We start from the raw sequence: 26,289 nt of genomic DNA on the forward strand, positions 1-26,289 counted from the left end.
TCTTGATTCTTAATCTTATGATATTTCTCTGTGAACATGTGTTGCTTCACTGGTTTGTTTCTGTCTTACTTTTTCAGTATCTGACCTTGTTTTTGTCTCTTCTAGTGGGGATAAATCCATTATCTAACCTTTTTTTGCGTCGTGGTGTTCATGTAGTGGCAACAAGGTTTCTATTGAGGTTGGCTCACTCGAGCTCCCCTTTTCAATTACAACAGTAGCAGCAAGTGTAGATTCATCATGGCTATGATTCTTTCTCAATTGTAGTATCGACATCATTTTCAACCTTTTGGTTGATGGATGTTTTTCTGAATGATCATCGGGTTAGGCTCCATTACTACTAGACATTTTGCTAGGGGCATGTAAATGACTTTGTGTTTCAGCAGGACGTTCATTCCTGACACGACGTCGAAGTCATCCATTTCAACTATCACTAAACAATTTGCCTAGTCCAAGACTAAAACTTACACTAGAAAATAACTAACTTCTAGAACTAAACTACTCCACGACTAAAACTTACACTAGAAAATAACTAACTTCTGGAACTAAACTACTCCACGACTAAAACTTACACTAGAAAATAACTAAAACTTACACTAGAAAATAACTAACTTCTGGAACTAAACTACTCCACGACTAAAACTTACACTAGAAAATAACTAAAACTTACACTAGAAAATAACTAACTAACTTCTGGAACTAAACTACTCCACGACTAAAATTTACACTAGAAAATAACTAACTAACTTCTGGAACTAAACTACTCCACGACTAAAACTTACACTAGAAAATAACTAACTAACTTCTAGAACTAAACTACTCCACGACTAAAACTTATACTAGAAAATAAACTTCTGGAACTAAACTAAACTTACACTAGAAAATAATTTCTCTAGAACTAAACTTACACTAGAGTGTAAAATAACTTCTCTGGAACTAAACTTACACTAGAGTGTAAAATAACTTCTCTGGAACTAAACTTACACTTGAAAATAACTTCTCTGGACTGGAACTAATCTTACATTAGAAAATAACTTCTCTTGTACTAAACTTACACTAGAAAATAACTTCTCTGGAACTAAACTTACATTAGAAAATAACTTCTATTCTTTTTTCTTCTCTCTATAGTAATAATAACTTCTATTCTTTTTTCTTCTCTCTATAGTAATAATAACTTCTATTCTCTTTTCTTCTCTCTATAAGAAATGCGTGGCAATGCACAACTTCAACTTATATAAATTTCATATATTGAGGCACGAAAAATATATAGACTAGCAACTAAGAATTCTAGATCTACTACACAGGCATTTGGTCTAAGTGGTATGATTATCGTTTTGGGGGTGAGAGGTCTCAAGTTCGATTCTCAAAATACCCCTAACAATATTATATTAAAATGAATTATGCAAGATAATATGATTTAAAATGTGGTTTTTAAACATTGAACCAAGAAGACGAGAGTAGAGAATGAAACATATTGGAGCCGGACTTCAAAAAGAGCATTACACAAATGGTTCTATTGTATTCTTTCTAGGAACTTTTCAGTGAAATAGGTCGTCTGTTGTCACAATCCTTTTAAGGAAGATGCACCGAAATAACCGATGAAGAAGTTTCAGAGAGCCATAGGTTCGAATCCTGTCACCTTGATGTGGTATTCTTAGGGGCCGAAGTGCAAAGCCCCGTAGTCTATCCGTGGTCAGGAAGGCAGGTATGTTGTCCACTGTCGTCACATAGGTCATAAGAAAGATGCGCCCAAATAACCGATGAAGAAGTTTCCGAGAGCCATAGGTTTGAATCCTGTCACCTTGATGTGGTATTCTTAGGGGCCGAAGTGCAAAGCCCCGTAGTCTATCCGTGGTCAGGAAGGCAGGTATGTTGTCCACTGTCGTCACATAGGTCATAAGAAAGATGCGCCCAAATAACCGATGAAGAAGTTTCCTAGAGCCATAGGTTTGAATCCTGTCACCTTGATGTGGTATTCTTAGGGGCCAAAGTGCAAAGCCCCATAGCCTATCCATGGTCAGGAAGGTAGGCGAACCGCGCACACTGAAAAAAAAAAAGATCTCCTTTTCTATCACATGTAGAATTGTCATTCTTTTGTCTTTTGAAACCCCTTACCTTATCAGTCATCAGGTAGGTTTTTGGTATCATATATCGAGATAATTATTATGAAAAAGCTATTCCACTAGTGTGACTTAGATACCCTTTCTTTGTGGTATCGATCATGCTATTTGAATAGCCTGAAGTCATCATAGCCTCTCCACCGGTTCCGAAGACTCCTTCGGCATCAATGTGCTCCAATGAAAGAGATCAGACCCTTTCCTGAACCAGAACCGGGCACAAAACGCCGAGGAGAAAGTCAAAAGCGACTTATAGCATTGCCTGGTGAGCTCGCCGTTGAGGGTTGGCCTTACAGAAGATCGAGCAGCCTTTCTTTCCCTACCTGGTATGCTTTCCTGCTTATCGTGCAACTAGCCAACTAGCCAAAGAGAATGGGAGAGGGATCATGTCAATCAATTTGTATGTGCATTTTGTCCGTCCTGTACTTGCCTGCTTAGCTTTCTTAGCCAACATCTTCGGTTTCCCCCAAACCAAGAGATCTTGCTTATCCATACCCAATAGTCACACTTTTAACCGAAAGACTGATTTTTTTCATAAAGTCGGTTCATAGATCAAGAAAGAATTGAGCTGCTTACAGGGACGGTTCCGCGATACATCTTTTCATACTCACCTTTTCTTTAACCCTGCTATCAACCTAGCCATTCTCGCTTGTTGCTTTAAGGGGTCTCCCCACAATAGATTACTCGGATTCGTTCTCGCGTCCCTATGTCCAAAAGGATGGGCGAGTTTGGTTTGAGTGTTCATCGATTGGGTGGATCCATATGCTCCGGGGGGGTGAGACGAGGTGTAGCGCAGTCTAGTAAGTGCATCTGCTTTGGGTATGTTNATGTTGTCCGCTAAAGGTTTTAGGAAAGGGAGTACAAATTTTCTACATAGGTTATCTGTGGTCTCAATTCTTTTAAGGAAGATGCTCCCAAATAATCAGTGAACAATAGCCTTAAAGAAGTTTCAGAGAGCAAGAAGAGGTAGAGCAGAGAATAGGAGTGAGTCGTGCAAGGAAAAAGGAACTAGTAGGTTTAATTTGGGTTCGTTTGAACTAAAAAACAAACCCAAATTTAAGACTCACTAGCCCAAAGTCCATATGTGGTAAAAAAAAAAAACCTTCCGTGGCCCAACCCTTATTCGCAGTCCGGATCCAACCATTTCTTTTTCAACCTACATGTATGCTCTAGGCCAAACTCACGTAACTAGTCAGAAGATGCGGCCCACAACTGAACGGAAGACAAGTGTCAATATCACACTCTTGCAGTAGTGAGACAATGATTATGTGACATTTGTTCTAATCCAATGAACAAGTCAACCATGCAAAATTTAGACTGAACGAACAATAAAAGTGTATGCTCGAATCACGTTTAGAAGAAATATTTTAGAAAACGTGAGCGAGGAAATACGTTAAAAACAATTTCAAATAAAGCAATGTTATAAGCTAAAAGTGAAGAAACAACAACTGGTCACGTTCTCCTATAGCACATTTTGGGACATTTTAGTCCTGATGGGTGTAGATATGATTTTGAGGACTAATCATACACCCCGTATTGGCACAACAATAATAGTAAAGGCCTATCTAAGACGAAAGCAAGTAAAACGTGTTTGGAATGAGCATGCCACCATGAACCACAAATCGTTTACATGAATAGCTGAGACATCTAACATGAAGCCACAGGCAACATGCCTTGGCCAATCATGACCTTGACATCTGCCCTTACACAATTTGTCAATATCTCTATCAACCGACTCTTCATAAACTCAACGTTGTAGGATGAGGCTGACTTTAGGTCTCGCGACGCGCTTCTAGCTGATCTCAGTATTGAGGAGTCTTTTCCAACCTACTAGGAGCTATTGAAAATCACTTCTCGGTTTGTTAACTCTTCAAGTCTTCTCTGTTGGTGTCTTTCCTACTTTCTTCGTTTGAAACAATTTTTTCTTTGCATGACGTCATACCATTTGCTTTTACTTGATGTTTTCTTGGTCTGAATAATAACATTTCAAGTTGCTGACGTGGACAACAGGGTTAGTCTGTATCCATAAGAGCAATTAGATCCTAAATGATGTCTTCCTAATCTTGTGGACAACAGGGATAATCTTGTGAAACAATCCAACCAAAATTGATTAGTTTGTTTCTTTTGCTGGGTTGTTGGTTTATTTGATAACCTTGTATACTATAACAATTCAACTTTTCGTTTTAATAGCCCTCCAACTACAAAGAGAAAAATATATTTGAGTAGAAGCTAAAAATATTGGGTGTTCAAGAAAAGGCATTTTGTTTAGTGGTATGATTCTCACTTGGGGTGCAAGAGGTTTTGAGTTCAATTCTTGAAAAATGCCCATATATCTAAGTCTTTTCTTATCTAAGGACTTATATTCGAAATCAACCTAACTTCATATTCGACATTTTATACTTACCATCATGCTCTTAATACTCATAGTCTTTCTTAACATCCCATCCCAAGGCTTTATTCTCCAAGACAAATTCTACATCCGAGGACTTCACGTGTTTCCTGCAATACGACTAAGGCTTCATACATACGTTTCAAGTGGTATAATAAGGGCATTTGGTCTAGTGGTATGAAAGTTAGATTCTCAAAATGCCCCTTCAAGAGATTGTAGTATGAAAGACATTTACCAAGTAAATAAATACATTAAAATAATATAAGTGACACATATGTAAACTATGTTATTAATATTTTATTTCTATTACATCTTTCTTTATTTATGAAATAATGAGCGGAAATATTTTTCATTTTCACAATTACTGATGACGGGAGGTTTAGGATTTTTTAATGTAAGAATCGTGAGGATGTAGCTCAGATGGTAGAGTGCTCGCTTCCGATGTGGAAAGTACGGAGATCGATACCTTGCATCTCCAAATGAATCGATCACTAAATATATTATTTCTTTTCAATTTTTTCTTATTTACGACATAATGAGCATGGATAGTTTTTCATGTCACTATTATTGATGACGAGACATTTAGGATTTTGTGAGATAAGAATCGTGGGATAACACAAGTGACACATATGTAAACTATGTTATTAATATTTTATTTATATTACATCTTTCCTTATTTATGAAATAATGAGCGGAGATATTTTTCATTTTCACAATTATTGATGACGGGAGGTTTAGGGTTTTCTGATGTAAGAATCGTGGGGATGTAGTTTAGATAGTAGAGCGCTCACTTTTGGTGTGCAAAGTACGGGGTTGATACCTTGCATTTCCAAATGAATCGATCACTAAATATATTATGTCTTTTCAATTTTTTCTTATTTACGACATAATGAGCATGGATAGTTTTTCATATCACTATTATTGATGACGAGACGTTTAGGATTTTGTGACATAAGTATCGTGGGGATGTAGCTCAAATGGTAGACCGCTTGCTTTGCATGCGAGAGTTGCGGGGATAGATACCACGCATCTCCAAAAATAAAACTATCTATTATTAAATATATTATTGAAAATTATTTCTTTTCAATTTTTCCTTATTCATGACAGGTTGAGTAGCAATATTTCTTCATTTTCACTATTATTGATGATGGAAAATTTAGGGTTTTATGATGCAAGAATTGTGGGGATGTAGCTTCACTTAGAATGCGAGAGGTACGAGGATCGATACCTCACATCTCCAAAAGAAACTATTTATTATTAATATTTTATTTCTATTCAATATTTCCTTATTTATGACATAATATGCAGAGATACTTTTTTATTTTCACAATTATTGATGAAGGAACGTTTAGGATTTTCTGATGTAAGAATCGTAGGGATGTAGTTAAAATGGTAGAGCGTTCATTTCCCATGTGGAAAGTACAAGGATCAATACCTTGCATCTCCAATTGAATTGATTACTAAATATATTATTTCTTTTCAATTTTTTCTTATTTAGGACATAATGAGCCGGGATAGTTTTTCATTTTCACTATTACTGATGACGAGATGTTTAGGACTTTGTGACATAAGAATTGTGGGGAAATAGTTTAGATGGTAGAGCACTTGCTTTGCATGTGAGAGGTATGGGGATCGATACCCTGCATCTCTAGGTTTTCTTCTGATGGGAATTTGATGGTTTTATGATGTAACAATTGTGGGGATGTAGCTTATGATGAGAAACTTAGGGTTTTATGATGCAAGAATTGTGGGGATGTAGCTTAGATGGTAGAGCTCATTTAGCATGCAAGAGGCAGGGGATATCCCGCATCTCCAAAAGAAACTATTTGTTATTAATATTTTACTTCTATTCAACCTTTCCTTATTTACGACATAAAGAGCAGGGATAGTTTTTCATTTTCAATATCATTGATGACGGGAAGTTTAGAGTTTTTTGATGTGAAATCGTGGGAATGTAGCATGCGAGAGAAACAGGGATCGATACCTCGCATCTCCAAAAGAAACTATTCGTTATTACTATTTTATTTCTATTTAATATTTTCTTATTTATGACATAATGAGTAGCGATATTTTTTCATTTTCACTATTATTCATGATGAGACGTTTAGGGTTTTGTGACGTAAAAATTGTGGAGATGTAGCTTAGATGGTAGAGAGCTCACTTTACATGCGAGTTGTGCGAGTTGTACGGGGATTGATAACCCGCATCTCCAAAAGAAAGTTTTTAATTTGTTATTATATTTTTTCATTTTCACAATTATGATGCTCCGCATCACCAAACCAAACTATTTGTTATTAATATTTGATATTTTTTTATTTTCACTATTATTGATGATGGGACATTTAGGGTTTTATGATGTAAAAATCATGGGGATGTAGCTCAGATGGTAGAGCGCTCGCTTTGCATACGAGAGTTTCGGGGATCGATACCCTGCATCTCCAAAAATAAGACTATCTATTATTAAATATATTATTTCTTTTCAAATTTTCCTTATTCATGACATGTTGTGTAGCAATATTTCTTCATTTTCACTATTATTGATGACGGGAAATTTAGGGTTTTGTGATGCAATGATCGTGGGGATGTAGCTCAGATGGTAGAGTGCTCGCTTAGTATGCAAGAGGTATGGGGATCGATACCCTGCATCTCCAAAAGAGAGAAATTATTTTTTTAAGTATGAGTTAATCTAACATGTTATGTATAAGGTGGGTAGGAGAGAAAGAAAAGATACTTATATAAGGATTATTATATCATTATGGCACCACGAGCACATATAGAGAGAGAGAAAAGATGCACATATAGAGAGAGGACTTATTGTAAGTAAAGAAATTATCATTATGGCACCACGAGCACATATAGAGAGAGGACTTATTGTAAGTAAAGAAAGTATCATTATGGCACCACGAGCACATATAGAGAGAGGAAAGATGCACATATAGAGAGAGGACTTATTGTAAGTAAAGAAAGTATCATTATGGCACCACGAGCACATATAGAGAGAGGACTTATTGTAAGTAAAGAAAGCAATCTACTAGTTATAAGGACTTATTGTAAGTAAAGAAGTAAGTAAAGAAAGCAATCTAGCTACTTGTGGAGAGTGAATTTGATGAATATGACGGAACTTCTTAACAATTGCAATATCACCAATGAATATTATTGTCATTTATAGCTTCTAGAGGGGAATCTAGTAGTTATCCTGCTACTTGTGGAGAGGGAATTTGATGAATATGACGGAACTTCTTCACAATTGCAATATCACCGACGAATATTATTGTCATTTATAGCTTCTAGAGGGGAACTTCTTCACAATTGCAATATCACCAATGAATATTATTGTCATTTATAGCTTCTATCACAATAATATAAAATTTGGGGTCAAAGCCTATATGGGACTAAAAAGACCACTTCTTCATCATTGACATCCTTAATTGGAACTAGATTTTAAGGCAAATCTTCTCCACGACTCACTTTGGAACACTTTTATAAATAGTTTCAACAAACTTACTTTGCTCGTGAATACTTTGGAGTTCAATATTTATAGTTGGAGAACGCTATTCAAATTGATATGGTCGAATTTTACAACAAAGTCTAATTGAGCCTCCCTCTGTTAGGAGATAGCTTCGAATCAAATTCTTTAGTTTGGACAATGGTTGCATTGTTTTAGTCAAACAACCAAGACTAATGTTGTCACGACCCGATTTTTTGAGGCTTCGAAAAACCGAATCGTGACTAAAAAAATGAAATCGAAAACAAACAAAAAGAAATGAAAATAAAAGGAAGAGTGAAATAAAAAGATGAAAACGAAATAAAATTAAAATATTTCAAAAGAGGATTTAAGTTTACAAAAAGGAAATAAAATACAAATATAAAAGAAATTAGCAAAAGACTTCAAAAGACCGAAAAGGGACTGGCGCTCAGGAACGACCCGCTCTGTGACCGCATAGCTCTCGAACGCTCCTCCATCTCGACCGGCACCTGACAAAAAAGGTAGAAAGGAATGAGTATAAAAATTATACTTAGTAAGCCACCTACTTGTAGGCTCTCTACGCATCTTAGTTTAACAAAATTTCCACGGTTTCCTACTTTGGTTCTAGGACATCTGGTTCTAATCTTAGTCCCTTGGAGCTTGCCCCTTGGGTTTCACCAGTTCGCCGGCCTTTCATTAAACGCCTAGAGGTTCCTTACACCAAGCTAATGTGGTCGGTATCTCTCTAGGGGTGTGCTGAATACCCCTACGCCTATATAGTCCCTCTATGGGGGGCGCGACCCAACCCGTTCCCATGTAGCTAATGGGCTGTACGACGTGGGGACACATTTCCCATGCGAAATGGCTAAGAGCAGTAAGGACTGATCAGGGACCCTTGGTCCTCCCACAAAGCTATCGATACCGTTCTCACACTAGCAATCTATGAACACTCTGAGGTACCCTCTTGCCGTGGTAAACCGCTAAGTTCCTAGGAAAAATTAAATCTGGCTGGAGCGACATATCGCTCCTAACAATAATTTCCTAAGCTTACCCTAGAAATGGGCCCTAGCAATTAACAGAGTGTGCATGCAATCGTCTTCTAACATCATACTATATAATTTATGCAAACTAGGCATACCGGCTCAATAGGGCGATGACCTCCATCAAGCACCTAGAGCACGAAGTTCGCGCTCAATGGGGCGAATTCGTCCATCAAGCACCCAGAACACGGAATACACAATTCCAACATAAATTAAATGCATGCATACATACAGCGGAAGCATAAAGCATATGGCAACACTCATGTAAATCACCCAATACAATCATATCAAATACACTGACAAATAATTTACATGGAGAGCTAATCTGAAGTAAAACTACTAGCATGCATGCAATCCAAGCGAATCCTACAAGTACTTCTTCCTAAATACCGGGTGGTGACTTACCTGGTTGACGCGTGCTCTTTTTCTAGCGTTTCTTTGCGCATGAGGGGTCCAAAAATACTGATTTCTTTAAATTAGGTCCCTATTCATGTAAAAACAGTATTAGAACTAGAACCGGGACAAAAATCGGGCAAATAGAAAGCAACCGATGGAGCGTTTTTTAGCCTAAATGGCATGACGTTCCTCTCATATTTTCTAAATTGGACATTAAATGCTATTTTATATTGTCCTTTTAAGAAATTAGAATTTTCCGAAATCCCAATTTCATGTCGAATTTTATAAAAACATTTGACTCTAAATTCTTTTTATCAAATCATTTTTGTTTTAGATTGGATATCTTATTTATTCTAAAACCTTATTCAAAGGTTTGCAGTTAATTACCAGTATCAGAATTTCTGGTTTCTTTTCACCATGTTGTTAACCATGTCAAACATGACCACTTGCTCTTTGAAGACCTTATCAGCTTCCTCTGCAAAATATCACCTAAAATGTCATAGTATTTAGTGTTTGATGCTTTTTGACTTACCCCTCGGTTCTATTTACAGTGAACTTGTGATAATTTTTGTCAAATTATATATTTGAATACCTAATACATTAAGATATAATATCTTATTTAAATATTATTAAAATGTCGTAGAATATCATAATATATGTTTAATTAATATGAATCTCATTCAAATTTCAAATATATATTTTTATTTAATGTTTATGATACACATCAATTATTTTAATATTTAACGTATCAAATACGTTAATATGTTTTGATATTATACTTCAAGACTATAGGAACTTTCTCAGAGGACCTGAGAGTTACATCGGCCCACAATGCATCTCATGGACGATGCAAAACTATGGTGGCGCTTGAAGGTGAATTGTATAAAAAACTGGTCATGCACCAAAAAATTATGGGAAGACCATTGATGGAATTGAAGCAATCGACGCTCACCTGTATGGGTTTCAAATCAAAGACCTAATGTTTGATGTTGACTCTTTTGAAGAAAAAGCCACGTGATCGAACAACAAGAAACGTGGCGGTATCTCTAAGAACTCTATCACACACATAAAAAAAACATGTCGAAGAGTTAGACATTACACAGAAGATCTGGCTTTCATCGAGGAGACCCGAGTTTGATTCTCGACAATGAAATTTTATTTTCTTATTTCTTTTATTTTATACTTTCATCTTTTGTCACCAATTATATTTAAACTTTACCTAGGTTTGAGAAGCACTAATGGATGAGTTCAATAGTATCTTAAATTCAAAAGACTTTTATGAATTTGGTTTGAGAGGCATGCACTATAATGGTCAAGTTCAATAGTATCTTAGATTAAAAAGACTTTTATGAACTTTGAACCTTTAATAGTGTTATGTCATAGATATTTGGTTCAATTTTAACAAGTGAGGTTGAGGTCATTCAAATGGTTAATGTGATAATTCGGTCATTTTCAAGGTCTCTTTTGTTGAACGCCATCATGGTTGAGATGACTGAGATGAGCACCAGAGTGAGTTTGACAAGGAGGGCCGTAGAGAACCACACCCCAAGTCAAGCTCATGTTGGACTTAGCAAACTGAAAATCCAAAAACACAAACCCTTAAATGGGAACCAGGATGCTAAGGGATTAAAAAAACTTTATTTTTGACGTTGAACAATACTTGAAGGTTACAGGAACTTGCTCATAGGACCTAAGAGTTACGTTGGCCACAATGCATCTGATGGACGGTGGCGCTCGAAGGTGGATGATATAAAAAATGGGTCATGCACCATAAACTCATGGGAAGACCATTGATGGAATCAATGCAATCGACGCTCCCCTTGATGGGTTGTCAATTAAAGACCTGACGTTTGATGTTGACTCTTTTGAAGAAAAAGCCACACGATCGAACACCTCGAAATGTCGCGGTAGCTCTAAGAACTCTATCATACAACCTGAGAGTTGAGGGCTACAGGAACTTTCTCATACGACCTGAGAGTTACGTTAGCCGCAATGCATCTCATGGACGATGAAAAACTATGGTAGTGCTTGAAGGTGAATGGTATAAAAAATGGGTCATGCACCATAAGCTCATGGGAAGATTGTTGATGGAATCGATGCAATCGACGCTCCCCTGGATGGGTTTCCAATCAAAGACCGAACATTTGATATTGACTCTTTTGAAGAAAGAGCCACACAATCAAACAGCTTGAAATGTTGCGGTAGCCCTGAGAACTCTAACACACACAGGGAAGGACGCAAAGAGTTAGACATTAAGCAAAAGATCATGCTAAAACTCTTCAGCGATCTGACAAAAGACTTCAGGACATCTACACCAAAAATCCATTGTCGTCCAGCGGTCAGGATATCTGGCTTTCACCCAAGAGATCCGAGTTTGATTCTCGTCAATGGAATATTATTTTCTTATTTCATTTTATTTTATAGTTTCTATCTTAGACAAAAGACTTTTATGAACTTCGTACCTTTGTTAGAGTTATGTTATAGATATTTTGTTCAATTTCAAATGGTTAATGCGACAATCCAGTCATTTTCGAGGTCTCTCTTGTTGAACGACATCATGGTTGAGATGAGCAGATGATTCAAATGGTTAATGCGATAATCCAGTCATTTTCGAGGTCTCTCTTGTTGAACGACGTCATGGTTGAGATGAGCAGGTGATTCAAATGGTTAATGCGATAATCCAGTCGTTTTCGAGGTCTCTCTTATTGAATGACATCATGGTTGAGATGAGCACCCGAGTGAGTTTGAAGTTGGGTTGTAAAGAACCACACCTCAAGCCAAGTTCATGTGGGCTTAACAAACTTAAAATCCAAGAACACAACCCCTTAAATGGAAACAGGGATGCTAAGGAATTAAAAAGCTTTATTTTTGACGTAGAACAATACTTGAAGGTTACTAGAACTTGCTCATAGGACCTAAGAGTTACGTTGGTCGCAATGCATCTCATGGATGATGCAAAGCTATGGTGGCGCTCGAAGGTGAATGGTATAAAAAATGGGTCATGCACCATAAACTCATGGGAAGACTGTTGATGGAATCGATGCAATCGACGCTCCTCTTGATGGGTTGCCAATCAAAGACCTGATGTTTGATGTTGACCCTTTTGAAGAAAGAGCCACATGATCGAACAGCTCGAAACGTAGCAGTAATTCTGAGAACTCCATCACACACATGAAAGGACGTGTCGAAGAGTTAGACATTATCCAAAACATCATAGTAAAACTCTTCAGCGATTAGACAAAAGACTTTAGGACAACTACACAAAAAATTCATTGTTGTCCAACGGTTTGGATATTTGGCTTTCACGTAGGAGATTCTAGTTTGATTCTCTGACCTGGAATATTATTTTCTTATTTATTTTTATTTTATAGTTTCATCTTTTGTCACCAATTATATTTAAACTTTACCTCATTTTAAGAGGCACTTTAATGGTCAAGTTCAATAGTATCTTAGATTAAAAAGACTTTTATGAACATCGTACCTATGTTAGTGTTATGTTATAGATATTTGTTTCAATTTAAACAAGTGGGGTTGAGGTAATTCAAATGGTTAATGCGATAATCCGGCTATTTTCGAGGTCTTTCTTGTTGAACGCCATCATGGTTGAGATGAGCACCCGAGTGAGTTTGACAAGGAGATCCGAATTTAAACTTTACCTACGTTTGAGAGGCACTATAATGGTCAAGTTCAATGGTATTTTAGATGAAAATGACTTTTATGAACTTTGTACCTTTGTTAGTGTTACTTTGTACCTTTGTTAGTGTTATGTTATAGAAATTTGGTCAAGTTCAACAAGTGGGGTTGAGGTGATTCAAATGGTTAATGTCACTTTATTTGATTCAAATTGTTAATGTGATAATCCAGTTGAATAGTTACAGGTTATTTCCAAGGTCTCTGATTGAATGCCAACAAGGTTGAAATGATTGAGATGAGCACATGAGTGAGTTTGACAAAATTGAAATAAAATGAAATAAAATCACTAAAAAAAATCAATAAAATTGAAAAAAATTGAAAAAAAAAATTAGCCTTATGACACTCTGTTCAACTCCAAGGGCGGTAAATCAAGGATTCCAAGAACCGCATTAGAGCAAGTCATGGGGATAGAAGATCCCGTTGGAGGATGATAGACCAACCGTAATCTTTAGCCCAAAGAGCCAAGCTTTTGTAGAAGCAAGAACCTTTGTATTAAAGAAATTAACACCTTCTTATACAAAATTTGGTTCAACCAAGAGATAAAGCTAGAATTAGATAATGAGATCCAAGATTGAGAAACAAGATTTGGAACCTTTTTTTAAATTGAGTCACTTCACAATCGAACTTGATCAAGGCTTGATTGAATGACTCAGATCAATCTACCACAAGAATTGCATGAAACTTAGAAATGACAAAGATATGCTCAGATTTCTATAAGGGGGATCGTCTCAACTTGAGAGATCAATTTCATTGATCACAAATATGCTTTTACATGATAATTTGTGGGTATTTATAGTCTCCCAACAAAAGAAGTTGGTGGCCGTGATTTAATCTCGATCCCTTTAAATCTCCACAGAAGACTGAATTCAATTTGAGCATTACAAACTTTATGAAATTAAAATAATAAATAAAGTTTTCTAACCACTCATGAAATGATGCTTGCAACTCCATCCACTACTTCAACCGTCTAAATATTTACTTTTGAATCTCCAAATGGTCTTGACTCAAACGAATCAGCTTGTAACACATGAAATGATGGTTGAACCTAGCCTATCCAATTTTGTAGATGAAGTATGAATGCTTGTTGAATCTTCTTGGTCGTGGGTTGTGAAATAAGTCTAGTTGGAACACCGTGATTCTTATCATCATCCCCCTCTTCAAAAGGATTCGTCCTCGAATCAGAAAAATCATCACCTACATCAAAAGGACTTAACTCAGCAACATTGAAAGTAGAATGTACACCGTGATTCTTATCATCATCCCCCTCTTCAGGATTTGTCCTCGAATCAGAAAAATCATCACCTACATCGAAAGGACTCAACTTAGCAACATTGAAAGTAGAATGTATTGACGATTCTACCGGAACATCAATTTTATTGTTCCATGCAATAAAATGAGTCATTTTACTAAATATCTTTTAGAGCATTTATAGTCAAATAAAGAATTCTTAAAGAGCATTTATAGTCAAATAAAGAATTAGGAATCCACTTATATTTAGATCTACAGACCCACTCCCACTCCCAATTCAGCTATCCACGCTAACATTAAAATGAAAATTCATCCGTTAAACCCATTTTACATAAACTACATAAACTACATAAATACAAATAGAGTAACATGAGATAGAAGTAAACATAGTAATAAAAAGAAACTACATAAACTTAAAAGGAAGTTAATCCCATTTTACAATATAAATATTGTTCAATTGTAGCAAAAAAGTAGTTTTGGAAACTAGCCACTCGAGATCAATCTATGTTTGAAAAACTAAAATAAAGAAAAATAAATAAATAAAAATATTTTTCAAAAACTTAGTTTGGTGTGAAATTTTGCTTAAAATTCAAATGTTTTCTTTTCTTTTCTCTCTTTTTTTTATTTTTTTTATTTTTTTTATTTTTAATAAAAGGATAAAACACATAATTTTGAAATAAAAAAATAAAAAACAAACAAAATAGTTATCAAATGGGCCTAATTTTTAACATATCTATCCGAAAGGGATGCATGGGCTCTAGTGGCAATGCTGCTTCAACTGTGTGATAGACCATGTGAAGTTAACATGACAACAATAGTAGGTTCTAAAGCACAAAAATATGTGGATAAATTTCATATATTGAGGTTGGATAAATTTCATATATTGAGGTGCGGAAAACATATACACACGGGCAACTAAAAATGATAGATCCACTATAAGGGCATTTGGTCTAGTGATATGATTTTTTTTTTTACAAATTAGGTGGAATGAACAAACAAAAGTAATGAGTTTAAAATTACCAAACAAAATATCAATTTTCAAATGGAATGGAGACATAAGACCATTCGAAAAAAGAAAAGGACAAAAGAAAAATATTAAATACATTTTCAACTAATGCATTTGGTTGAGAGATATTATGGCCAATATAAGAAAAATATAGCATTAACTAATTTTCATGGACACATATGGATCCTTAGCATACTAAAATGACTTATTATTGGTATCAAACCAATAACAATTCATATCAGCTAAATCTTCCCATTGATAATTAGGCCAGAGAAAGAACTTGAATTTATTTTTATATCTATCAACATGTTTGCTACTTTTATCTAAAACTTGATCACAAGTTTTTCTTATTTGCATTGTAAAATTATGTATTTCTATGGATATCATTTCTATTTCTAGAATTGAAAAAAAAACATATGGATAAATTTCAAATATTGAGGCGCATAAAAAATATGGACCAGCAACTAAAAATGATAGATCCACTACCAGGCATTTGGTCTAGTGGTATGATTCTCGCTTCGGGTGTGAGAGGTCTCGAGTTTGATTCTCAAAATGCCCCAACAATTATATCAAATTGAAGCATGCAATATAATAAGATTTGAAATAGGTTTTTTAAACCTTGAACCAAGAAGTAATTCAGATGGATATTTGGAAAGAAAAAAAAGGAGGAAGCTATATTTAATTATAATTTACAAGTGTCTTTATAGTATGTTAATTGAAGAGAGAAAACAACAAGAATAAACAAAGGTAATTTGTGTAGGTATGATTCTTTCAAATCTTGGAAACTATAAGGATTCCTCTCCTTTCTTGACATAAAGACTTATTTTTTCGAGACATGGACCATAAATGGACCATAAACAGTCATCTACTCTTACTCCTACTCCCTTCTCTAAGAATCAACATAGCATAGTCATCTACTCTTACTCCTACTCCCTTCTCTAAGAATCAACATAGCATAATCATTCCATGAAGTCCGAGGTAGTCTTATAAAAGAAGATGAGGGTACCACTTTCAAATCATTCCATGAGGACTTGAGAATGTTTTTTAAAAGAAGATGAGAGTTCAACTTTCTATTGCAGAATTTCTATGTGAATAGAGAATGAACCATATTCTTGGGAGATAATATAGAGCCTCGAGCCTAACTTCAAAGGCATTACACAAATTGTTCTATGAAATTTTTTCTAGGAACTCTTTGTTATGTTGTCCGCTGAAGGTTTCAGGAAAGGGACACAGATTCTCTATTGCACTGATCTCCCAATAGAAGTTTTACCTAGGTCATCTATCGTCACAACCCTTTTAAGGAAGATGCGCCCAAATAACCAGTGAACAATAACATTTAAAGAAGTTTCAGAGAGCGAGAAGAAGATTGTGATAGAAGTTGCCTTAGGTAAAACTTCTTTAAATGTCTTAGCCAATCATGACCTCATAATGAGGAGTCTTTTGGACAACAATAACATATGGACAACAAATGTCTTAGTCAATTGTGATGGTCATGATTGCTCAAGGCATGTCGCCCAAATAATCGGTAAACAATAACATTGCCCAAATAACCGCCTTGGACAACAAATTGTTTACAAGAATGGCTAAGACATGCAACATGCAACCACAAGCAACATGCCTTGGGCAATCATGACTGTGACATCTGCCCCCACACAATTTATTGGATGAGGCTGACTTTAGGTCTCTCGATGCGCTTCCAGCTGATCTCATAATGAGGAGTCTCTTCCAACCTACTAGGTGCTATTGAAAATCACTTCTCGGTTTGTTGAGTCTTCATGTCTTCTTTGTTCGTGTCTTTCCTACTTTCTTCGCTTGAAAATTTTTCTTATTTGTATGACGTCATTCCACCTGCTTCTGCTTGATGTCTTCTTGGTCGAAATAATAACGTTTCAAGTTACTAACGTGGACAACAAGGTTAGTCCGCATCCATAAGAGCAATTGGATTCTATATGATGTCTTCGTAATCTTATGGATAACTTTAACTAGTCCATAGTATTTTCACACCAGTTTTTGGTTCTTGTTGCTTTGAACTCGAAGTTTATCTGAACTTAACTTATATGAACTCTTTATTTTTCTTGAAATTATTGTGGTTGACGTTTCTGACTTACCCTTCTCTTCATTCGTCTAGATGATATTTCTGTGTGAACATGTGTTGCTTCAGTGGTTTGTTTCTGTCTCCCTTCTTCAGTATCTGACCTTGTTTTTGTCTCTTTTGGTAGGGATAAATCCATTATATGACCTTGTTTTGCATCGTGGTGTTCATGTAGTAGCAACAAGGTTTCTATTGAGGTTGGCTCACTCGAGCTCCCCTTTTCAATTACAACAGTAGCAGCAAGTGTAGATTCATCATGGTTATGATTCTTTCTCAACTGTAGTATCGACATCATTTTCAACCCTCTTGGTTGATGGATGTCTTTCTGAATGATCATCGGGTTAGACTTCATTACTACTAGACATTTTGCTAGGGGCATGTAAATGACTTCGTGTTTCAGCAGGACGTTCATTCCTGACACGACGTCGAAGTCATCCATTTCAACTATCACTAACAATTTGCCTAGTCCAAGGCTCCGGCTTGATTAGAGTTCTCATTGTGACTCTTAAGACAGTTAAAGCTTCCAATTTGACGGCATTCATCTTTCCTGTATCTTAATGCCAAAGGATGTTAAAATATTTTGCATCGGTCTCCATCATGAGTTGTGGGTGGCTCTAGAGTTGACAATGGTGTTCCTTACTACTTTGTGCTTTACCCAAACCTCGACATACATAATATATATATATTCATTTAACTATAACACATATGGTCCATGAAAGAATTGTAACTCTTATGCTCATTAATATTATGATGGCTACTACCTAAATTATAACCTAAAGTTGATAATTGATGTCCAATTAGCCAACCCTAAATTTGTAATCATTGTGGAGTGATTGAAATTACAATGGAAGTAGTTTAAACTCCTAGTACCTTAAAGGAAGTTGGTCTCTTCTAATAAAACACGAAGTTCTCTTTAATATCATTAATACAATTGCGCTAGACATGAAACTAAAACTGCGTTCAATTGAACTCCATTTTATTGTCATCTTGAATGACGTGTAGGATATATTCTTGATTTACCTTGATATTTCATATTAGTTAAGCTTTTTGCAAAATCACAATTAGACAACAACAAAGATGAACTTGGGTCTGTTTATTATTTTAAAGAAAATTTCTTTCTCCATCTTATTCCTAATAACTCTGCAACTAAATTCATATTAGGTTAAGAAACAAATTTTTTACTCCAAGAAGTAAAATATGTAACTTTAACTAAAATTTCATGTAAACAAATTTTATTGTCATACAACATAGATGACAATTATAGCCTTCAAACAAAAACTAGAGTAGGTGTGGTGAAAGGGATAGAAACTCTAGTGTTCATCCATAATATACAACCACTACCTAAATTATGACCTAAAAATTTGAAAACATAAGTTGTAGTTGAAAATTACATAAAACAATCCCCTAAATCCAAGAACTCGTGTCCAATNNNNAAAATTACATAAAACAATCCCCTAAATCCAAGAACTCGTGTCCAATTAGTAAATCCTAAAGATAGTAGCTAACGTAGAGTAATTGAAGTTCCACATGAAGTAATTTAAAGTTCCAGTTACTTAACTAAAGTTTATCTCGTCTTTAATGAAGCATGAGTTGCACTTAAGTTCATGAAATGTTTATAGATTCCAACTCTTAGTACTATTAATGCAATTATATTTCATATGAGTTTGTCATAAATCAAACTATGGTACATTCAATACAACTTCATTTTCTTGTCATACGAAGCAAAATAGAAGAATTAAATCAAACAAACTGATGAACTGAGCCGAATAAATCCAACCCAACCCAAACTGATTAGTTTGATTCATTTGTTGGGTTGTAGTTTATTCGATAGTACTTGCATATTAGAACAATTCAATATTACATGCCTTACTTACAAGTAAAATACTAGACCATCAACTTTTTGTTTTATAGTCCAACAACTGCTCAAGAAAATAGTTTTCAAACTTGAGAGAAAAAAATATATTCAGTAGGAGTTAAAAATGTTGCATTTTTTTTAGAAAGGGCATTTGGTCTAGTGGTATCATTTACTTGTGTACTCCACGCTATATGTCTTAAAGGTAAATAATTTAAAAGTGGTCTAGATCTAAAAGATATAATAATAATTGCTCATGGATTTCATTAACAAAGAAAATAAACGAAATAATGATGATACATTCCATAAACAACTTAATATAAAATCCATAATAAGTGCATTTGGTCTAGTGGTATGATTCTTGTTTTGGGTGCAAGAGGTCTCGAGTTCCATTCTCGGAATTCCCCTCCAAAAGAAAAAAAGGACAATTTTGAAAGAAAAAAAATAAAACAAATAAAATAGTTTAGTTATCAATGGGCTCTAACCCCCAAAAGGAATGGGTGGCAATGCACAACTTCAACTTATATAAATAATTATAGATCTACTACAAAGACACTTAGTCTAAGTGGTATGATTATTGTTTTGAGTGTGAGAGGTTTGAAGTTCGATTCTCAAAATGCCCCCAACAATATTATATCAAAATGAATTATGCAAGAATTATGCAAGTTAATATGATTTAAAATGTGGTTTTTAAACATTGAACCAAGAAGATGAGAATAGAGAATGAAACATATTCTTGGAAGAATAAAGCAGTCAAAACTCACTAGCGAGAATAGAGAATGAAACATATTCTTGGAAAAACATATTCTTGGAAGAATAAAGCAGTCAAAACTCACTAGCGAGAATAGAGAATGAAACATATTCTTGGAAGAATAAAGCAGTCAATATTCTTGGAAGAATAAAGAAATAAAGAAACTCACTAGCGAGAATAGAGAATGAAACATATTCTTGGAAGAATAAAGAAATAAAGAAACTCACTAGCGAGAATAGAGAATGAAACATATTCGCAGTCAAAACTCACTAGCGAGAATAGAGAATGAAACATATTCTTGGAAGAATAAAGCAGTCAATATTCTTGGAAGAATAAAGAAATAAAGAAACTCACTAGCGAGAATAGAGAATGAAACATATTCTCAATATTCTTGGAAGAATAAAGAAATAAAGAAACTCACTAGCGAGAATAGAGAATGAAACATATTCTTGGAAGAATAAAGATCGTCAAAAAGGAGCATTACTCAAATTGTTCTATTAGTATTCTTTTTAGGAACTTTTCAGTCAAAAATCACTAGCCCAAAGTCCATATGTAATTCCATGGCCCAACCCTTATTCGTAGTCCAGTCTATATGTGGTAAAAAAAATATATTACACAAATTGTTCTATTGTATTCTTTCTAGGAACTTTTCAGTCAAAATAACTAGCCCAAATTCCATAATATTCCATGGCCCAACCCTTATTTGTAGTCCACATCCAACCATTTCTTTTTCAACCTACACGTATGCTCCAGGCCAAACTCAAGTAACTAGTCAGAAGATGCGGCCCACAACTGAACGGAAGACAAGTGTCACAATCGCACTCTTGCAGTAGTGAGACAATGATTATGTGACATTTGTTCTAATCCAATGAACAAGTCAACCATACAAAATTTAGACTAAACGAACAATAGTAGTGTATGCTCAAATCACATTTACAAGAAATATTTTAGAAAACGTGAGCGAGGAAATACATTAAAAATAATTTCAAATAAAGAAATGTTATAAGCTAAAAGTGAAGAAATAACAACTGGTCACGTTCTCCTATTGTACATTTTGGGACATTTTAGTCCTGATGGGTGTAGATATGATTTTGAGGACTAATCATACACCCCGTATTGGCACAACAATAATAGTAAAGGCCTATCTAAGATGAAAGTAAGCAAAACGTGTTTGGAATGAGCATGCCACCATGAACCACAAATCATTTACAGGAATAGTTGAGACATCTAACATGTAGCCACAAGCAACCTGCCTCGGCCAATCATGACTGCGACATCTTCCCTTACACAATTTGTCAATATCTCTATCAACCGGCTCTTCATAAACTCAACGTTGTAGGATGAGGCTGACTTTAGGTCTCGCAATGCGCTTCCAGCTGATCTCAGTATTGAGGAGTCTTTTCCAACCTACTATGAGCTATTGAAAATCACTTCACGGTTTGTTAACTCTTCAAGTCTTCTCTGTTGGTGTCTTTCCTACTTTCTTCGCTTGAAACAATTTCTTCTTTGCATGACGTCATACCACCTGCTTTTACTTGATGTTTTCTTGGTCGGAATAATAACATTTTAAGTTACTGACGTGGAAAACAGGGTTAGTCTGTATCCATAGGAGCAATTGGATCCTATATGATGTCTTCCTAATCTTGTGAATAACTTCGACTAGTCCATAGAATTTTCGCACCAGTCTTTGGTTCTTGTTGCTTTAAACTCAAAGTTGATCTACCCTTAACTTATCATAACTCTCTATTTGCTTTGAAATTATCATGGTCGACCCTTCTCTTCATCCGTTTGGATGGTATTTTTGCGTGAACATGTGTTGCTTTAGTGGTTTGTTTTTGTCTCCCTTCTTCAGTAGAGGTGTTGGCTTGTCTTTGCCAAGCATTTGAGTGATCAGTGACAAGAGCCTTTGGAGGTCAAATAAACCCTACTGTGAACATACCATTTTGCTATTTGTAGAATTCAACTAGCTCAGGCTGAGCCGCATGACATCTATTTGTGGTAGGCGACATAAAACTAATCTTGTGATTTATCTCTCTTGGTGGGGTTAAACCAATATCTAACCTTCTTGTTTTGGGTCTGGTGTTCATGTAGTGGCAAAAAAGTTTTTGTTGAGGTTGGCACACTTGAGCTCCCCCTTTTCAAATACAACAATGGCAGCAAGTGTAGATTCATCATAACTAAGATTCTTTCTCAACTGTACTATCGTCATCATTTTTACCCCTCTTGGTTGATGGATGTTTGTCTGAATGATCGTTGGGTTAGACTCCGTTACTACTACGCATTTTGCTAGGGGCATGTAAATGACTTTGTGTTCTAGCAGGATGACAATCCCCGACTATTTGGGGTCTAGAATGTTGAATATGAAGGCTGACTATTTATAGTAAAAATCTTATAGAGATATATATAGTAAATAATTATATATAGTAGGCGGTTACATATAATGAAGCTATATATAATAAACTGAAATCATATGTATACCCATTAGTCAGTGCTTCCTAAATGTACATTTCTCATTCTCCATATCCTCTCTTTGCATACCTGAAGTCATTAATACAAAACCATTAGTCAATATTTCTTCTTACATTTTCTCTATCATGTTCTTTGTGTTCATTTAGATCAAGTGTGCGCTTTATTGTGTGATTCTAATAACTGGTATCAGATTGAGGAGAGTGAAGATGGAAAGTTCAAAGACTGGAATTGAAAAGTTTGATGGATTCGATATCAGTTTCTAGAAGATGCAGATTGAAGATTATCTATACGAGAAAGATATTCAGGAACCCATTTTGGAGGTGAAGCTGGATACCATGACCACAGAGGAGTGGAAGCTCAAGGATTGTCACGCCGTAGGATTAATCTGGTTGACGCTGCCAGGGAACCAAAGAAAGTGCGATTGGAAATGGTCCATACAGACGTTTAGGGACCATCTCTAGTTTCTTCATTCCTAGTACCAAAATTTCATGGATTAGAGGTCTCGCACTGTGCAACGACAACTCTCTGTTTTCCTAAGGCTAGTCAGATATCTCATGACCACTCTTTTCCTCCTCACCATATCTAGACACTATAACGTTGATCCAGTATTGTCTTATATAGTTAACGTTCACTCTTTAACGTCTAAGGACATTTTATAACTACCACGAAAATCAAAACATACAATAAATTCATACAAGTTTTACAACATATCATATACTACAAAATAGGGTTAGACTGCTTACTTGGTCGCGGAGAGACATGTCATCGAGCTGAGTCATAGAGATATACGACTCTTTATCCTAAGAAAAAATCTATATAATTTAAAATCTAGCTGCTCTGATACCAATCTGTCACAACCCAAATTTCAAGGGTTCAAAACTCAAATAGAAACTAAAATTGAGAGTGAAAACAAATAAAAATAAAAGTAAATTAATATAAAATAAGAAAATGTTGTAAAATTAAAATGAGATTGAGAAACAACGCAACATTAAATATAAAATTAAATTAAATGATAAGACGGTGTTGTTCAATTTTATCCAAACAGAAAAAAAAAAGTGTTTGGGATACAATTACAAAAAAAAAAAAAGTACAAAAAAAACTCAAACACAAAGACAGATTAACACTACATAACAACCCCATCTGTGAGTGCACAACCTTTGAAGGCTCCCTCATCTCAACGGTAAGTTCTATTACGAACCCATCCAAAATAATCACACCTGTGACCGCAGCTCCTGACTTTAAACTGCTAGTCTAAACATGGTTTCGTCACGAAAGCTTTAGAGATAAATCTATCTTTACAAAAATATTTTTCTTTTAATTTATAATTAGTCATAAAAAGAAATAATTAGGTACAAATTTGATCTAGAATTCAAAACTTTCAAATCTTAATGTTCCTTAACCAGATTCAAATCCAGATTCTTGAACTCCTAGTACCATATATAAAGTTGGTATCCTCTAATAAAACAGGAATTTCTCTTAAAAGATCATTAAATTCCTATAGACTCCAGACTCAATATCATTAATACAATTATGTTTTATCTTGAACACGCCAAACATGAAACTAAAGTGCGTTCAATTTAACTCCATTTTATTGCCATCTTGAATGATGTATAGGGTATATTCTTGATTTACCTTAAAGTTTTTGTGATATGACAGTTCATATTAGTTAAGCTTTTTGCAAGATCACAAGTTAAAAGACAACAACGATGAACCTAGGTCTATTAGTCAATTCAAAAACAATTTCTTTCTCCATCTTATCAATAATAATAGTTCAACTAAATCCATATTATGCAAAGAAACAAGTTTACGACTCATAAAAACAACTACCTAAATTATGTCCTAAAAATTAGAAAACATAAGTTGTAGTTGATAATTACACAAAAATTTCCCTAAATCCATGAATTCGTGTCTAATCAATCAATCCTAAAGATTGTAACTAGCATATAGTAATTGAAGCTCCACATGAAGTAATTTAAAGTTCCCTTACCTAACTAAAGTTTATCTCATCTTTAATGAAGCATGAATTGCACTGAAGTTCATGAAATGATTATAGACTCCAACTCTAAGTACTATTAATGCAATTATGTTTCATATGAGTTTGTCATAAATGAAACTAAGGTGCATTCAATACAACATTATTTTCTTGTCATACGAGGAAAAATAGAAAAATTAAATCAAACAAACTGATGAACTGAACCGAATCAATCCAACCAAAATTGATTAGTTTGTTTCTTTTGTTGGATTATTGGTTTATTTGATAACCCTTGTATATTATAACAATTCAACTTTTCGTTTTAGAGCCCTCCAACTACTAAGAGAAAAATATATTTGAGTAGAAGCTAAAAATATTGAGTGTTCAAGAAAAGGCATTTGGTTTAGTGGTATGATTCTCACTTGGGGTGCAAGAGGTTTTGAGTTTTATTCTTGAAATGCCTCTATGTCTAAGTCTTTTATTATCTAAGGACTTCATATTTAAATCAACCTAACTTCATATTCGACCATATTTGAAATCAACCTAACTTCATATTCGACATTTTATACTTACCATCATGCTCTTAATACTCATAGTCTTTCTTAACATCCCATCCCAAGGCTTTATTCTCCAAGACAAATTCTACATTCGAGGACTTCATGTGTTTCCTGCAATACGACAAAATACAACCTTAATACCTAGGCCCAAAGGTTAGAAAATATAACACCGTTTTATAGTGGTTGAGCCCGAGCCCAACCGCTACACCGCTTCTTTTACGAGTGCAAGAGCAAACTCAATTCTTTCTACGGCTCAGGATCAAATCGGTACACTACTCTTTTTACGAGTTCAAGAGCAAACTCAATCCTTTGCCACGACTCAGGATCAAACGGTACAATTGTCCACTCCCCAAGCGCCTCTTGATCAGAGCCAGAGCCCAACCGCTACACAGCTTCTTTTACGAGTGCAAGAGCAAACTCAATTCTTTCTACGGCTCAGAATTAAACCGGTACACTACTTTTTTTACGAGTTCAAGAGCAAACTCAATCCTTTGTCATGACTCAGAATCAAACTGGTACAATTGTCTACAATCTTATAGAAACACACACAACTCTCTGGAGTAATAAATTTACAATTTTCTCACAATACAATAGACATCTCTCTCAAGAATAAGATAAACAATAAATAGAATTGGAAGCTATAAACAAGAAAAAGAATTGGAAGCAATAAACAAGAAATAGAATTGAAAGCTTTGGAGAGAGCAACAATGGAGGCTTTCAACCGCTACACCGCTTCTTTTACGAGTGCAAGAGCAAACTCAATCCTTTCTACGGCTCAGGATCAAACCGGTATACTTCTCTTTTTACGAGTTCAAGAGCAAACTCAATCCTTTGCCACGACTCAGGATCAAACCGGTACAATTGTCTAAAATCTTATAGAAACACGCACAACTCTCTTGAGTAATAAATTTACAATGTGTATTGTGTTCTATGTTGTGTGTGTTGTTGGAGGTGATGAGCTTAAATAGTGATCAAGTTGTAAGTGATGAGTTTAAAAAGTGATCCAGTCCTAAAAATAGGAATTGATACGGACTACTGAAATGTAAATCACTAAAAATAATATTTATTTATTTTTAAATTTATCGTAAAAAATTATAGACCACATGTTTCATATTATATATATATATATATATATATATATATATATTATTTTAAATAAATATTAAAAACATTTTAAATCCATTTTTATTTTATATATATATATATAAATGTAATAATATAATATAAAAAAAATGTTAATGAAA

At 34.9% G+C, this 26,289-nt stretch overlaps 1 non-coding gene across 1 annotated transcript; it reads left to right on the forward strand.

Annotated features, from left to right (window-relative positions):
* The first annotated feature begins 6,871 nt into the window (after positions 1–6,871).
* On the forward strand, positions 6,872–6,944 carry TRNAA-UGC. The gene has a single exon. It is a non-coding gene; the product is annotated as a tRNA-Ala (tRNA).
* Positions 6,945–26,289: the final 19,345 nt, after the last annotated feature.

The sequence above is a fragment of the Cucurbita moschata genome, unplaced genomic scaffold (genome assembly GCF_002738365.1).
Source record: "Cucurbita moschata cultivar Rifu unplaced genomic scaffold, Cmos_1.0 Cmo_Scf00065, whole genome shotgun sequence".
Classification (NCBI taxonomy): domain Eukaryota; kingdom Viridiplantae; phylum Streptophyta; class Magnoliopsida; order Cucurbitales; family Cucurbitaceae; genus Cucurbita; species Cucurbita moschata.